We start from the raw sequence: 3,480 nt of genomic DNA, 5'->3' as shown, positions 1-3,480 counted from the left end.
CTTTTCTATCAGAGTGAGGTCTGTTTAATATTGGGTGCATTGTGGTAGTTTGTGTTTTTCAAGGAACTGGTGCATTTCACCTTAGCTGTTAAATTTTCTTGTGTAAGGTTCTTTGTATCCCCTTATTATCCTTTCTATGGCTACAGGGTCTGTAGTGATATTCCCTGTGTCATTCCTGATATTGGTATTTTGTGTTGTCCGTCTCCCTCCCCCCTCTTTAGTTGATTTCTAGAACACTGAAATGGTTGTTTTTGTCAATTTTACCCAACTTTATAGTTACTTTTCTAGGAAAAGATTTGCCTTCCACCTTCTCTGGAAGTCTCACCTCTACTATAGTTTTGGTTTTTTTAAATAGATTTCTTTTTCCAAGTTAAGAGAGTTCCCTTTTAATTCTAATTTTCGTAAGGGTTTTTGTTTTGTTTCAAATAACAAATAAATGTTTATTGTCTTTTCTGTATCTCATGAGATAATTGTATTTTTCTTTAATTTATAAAGTATTATATTACTAGATTTTCTTATGTTGAACTCTTATTGATGCATTCCTCAAAAAGTTCTACTTGGTTGTACCACATTACTTTTTTTTAATGCTCTGTTTAAATTTGGTTTGTTACTATTTTATTTAGAAGATTCATGTGCATATTAAGTGAGACTGATCTAAAATGTTCTTTTTTTATTGTTTTGTGTTTTTTATATCAAGTTTATATTAGCCCATAAATAGGCTGAGTAACTTTTCCACTTGTATTTTCTGAAATATATTGTTTAATATTATCTTTCCTTTGAAGATTTGGTAAAACTTTTTAGTAAAACTGTGTGGGCTTGGTATTTATCATGAAAATATTTAATTATCAGTTCCTATTTTGGTAATTTATATTTTTCTAGCAATCTTTTCATGTCTTCTTAGTTTTTAAGTGTACTGGAATAAAGTTATTCATTGTATTCTCATATGTTATTAAAAATCTCTGCCATTATTGTTTATTATACTTCTTTTTCTCTTCTGAAAGTTGTTTATTTTCTCACTCTCTCCTCTGTTTCTGATGATCAGACTTCCTGGAGTTTTTTCTATTTTAGCAGTTTTGTCAAAGAACAAGATTTTGCTTTTATTGATTACTGTTTTGTTTTCTATCATTAAATTCTGCTCTTATATTTTTATATCCATCTGTCTGCTTCTTTGGGGTTTACTTTTTCACCCTAGGGTCCTGAACAGAATATGTGAGCCATTTGTTTTCAAGCTTTCCTATTTTCGTTTTTGCACTTTTTTTTTTGTTTAAATCAAGTTCCTTTCACAGGGGCAGTTGCTGAGCCCATCCTGTTCCTTGAGGCTCAGGTTGTTGTTTATTTTATTTTATTTTTTATTGAGACATAATTTACATATTGTTAAACTCACCCATTTAAAGTGCATGATTCAGTGATTCTTAGTATAGTCACAAAGTTCTGCACCCATCACCACTATCTAATTCCCAAACCTGAAGCCCCATACCCGTTAGGTAGTCATTCTCAACCCCAGCCTCTGGCAACCACTGATCTACTTTCTGCCTCTATGGATCTTCCTATTCTAGACATTTAATATATATTAATACATATGGAATCATATAACATATGGCCTTTTACACTTGGCTTCTTTTATTTAGCTTAGTTTTCAAGGTTCATCTATGTTGTAGCCCGAATCAGTACTTGTATTAGTGTCCTAGGACTGCCATAACAAAGTACCACAAAATGGGTGATTTAAATACATAATTTGGTAGCCCTATAACTCTTAAGGAAATTGAATTTTTAATCTTAAAAATCCCCAAAAGAGAAATCTCCAGGCCCAAATGGCTTCCACTGGAGAATAATACCAAACTTTTAAAGAAGAATTAACATCAATTATATACAATCTCTTTCAGAAAATAGAAGAAAGAACACTTCCCAATTTGTTTTATGAAGCTAGTATTTCCCTGACCAAAACCAGAAAAATACAAAAAATGAAAACTGCAGCCAATATCCTTCATGACTATAGATGTAAAATCATTAATAATATTTAGCGAATAAAATTCAGAAACATATAAAAAGAATTATATGGGTTCTAATATCCAGAATATATCTTTAAAAGACTCTTACAACTCAACAACAAAAAGACAAACAATCCACTTAAAAAATGTGCATAAGACTTGAACAGACATTTCTCCAGAGAAGATATACACATGGCTAACAAGCACACGAAAGATGCTCAACATCATTAATCATTAGGGAAATGCAAATCAAAACCACAATGAGATATCACTTCACGCCCACTAGGATGGCCATAACAACAACAACAAAACATAAAATAAAAAGTATTGATGAGGATGTGAAGACACTGGAACTCTCATACATTCCTGGCGGGAATGTAAAATGGTGTAGCCACTTTGGAAAAGAGTTTGGCTGTTGCTCAAAAAGCTAAAACATTGAATTACCTTATGACCTAGTAATTCCCCTTCTAGGTATATACCCAAAAGAATTGAAAACAGGTGTTCAAACAAAAACTTGTACATGAATGTTTATAGCACTACTATTTACAGCAGCCAAAAGATGGAAACAACCCAAATGTTCATCAACAGATGAATGGATAAACAAAATATGGCATATTATTCAGTCATAAAAGGAATGAAGCACTGACACATGCTATTACATGGATGAACCTTGAGAACATTATGCTAAGTGAAAGAAACCAGACACAAAAGGCCACACATTGTGTAATTCCATTTACATGAAATATGCAGAGTTGGCAAATCCATAGAAACAAAAAGCAGATTAGTGGTTGCCAGGGACTGAGGGGAATGGGAATGGAGAGTGATTGCTTAATGAGTATGAGGTTTCCTTCTGGGGTGATGAAAATGCTCTGGAATTAGATAGTGGTGATGGTTGCACAACATTGTGAATGTACTTAGTGACAATTAATTGTACACTTTTAAATGGCTAAAATGGTAAATTTTATGTTATGTGTATTTTATCACAATAAAATTTTTTTAAAAAAGAATCATACACCATGGCCAAGTGAGGTTTATTCCTGGATGCAAATCTAGTTCAATATTCAAAAATCCCATCAATGAGCTAAAGAAAAAAAAATCACATAATCACATCAATCGATGCAGAAAAATTATGACAAAATTCGACACCCATTCCCAATAAAAATTCTCAGAAAACTAGGGATAGAAAGTAACTTATTCAACTTGATAAAGAAAATCTACAGAAAAACTTACAGCTGATATCATACTTATTGGTAAAAGGCTGACTGCTTTCTCCCTAAGAACTGGAACAAGGCAAGGATGTCTGCTCTCATCACCTTATTCAACACAGTACTGGAAGTCCTAGACAGTGCAACAAGGCAAAAAATAATAATAATAAAATAAAAGACTTCTTGATTGAAAGGAAATAAGACTGTTCCTATTTGCAGATGATATGAATGTTTATGCAAAAAAATCTATAAAAGAACTCCTAGAACTAATAAGTAAATTCAGCAAA

The sequence above is a fragment of the Pteropus vampyrus genome, unplaced genomic scaffold (genome assembly GCF_000151845.1).
Source record: "Pteropus vampyrus isolate Shadow unplaced genomic scaffold, Pvam_2.0 Scaffold339, whole genome shotgun sequence".
Classification (NCBI taxonomy): domain Eukaryota; kingdom Metazoa; phylum Chordata; class Mammalia; order Chiroptera; family Pteropodidae; genus Pteropus; species Pteropus vampyrus.
The sequence above is the reverse complement of the archived record's forward strand: the minus strand, read 5'-3'. Positions refer to the sequence as shown.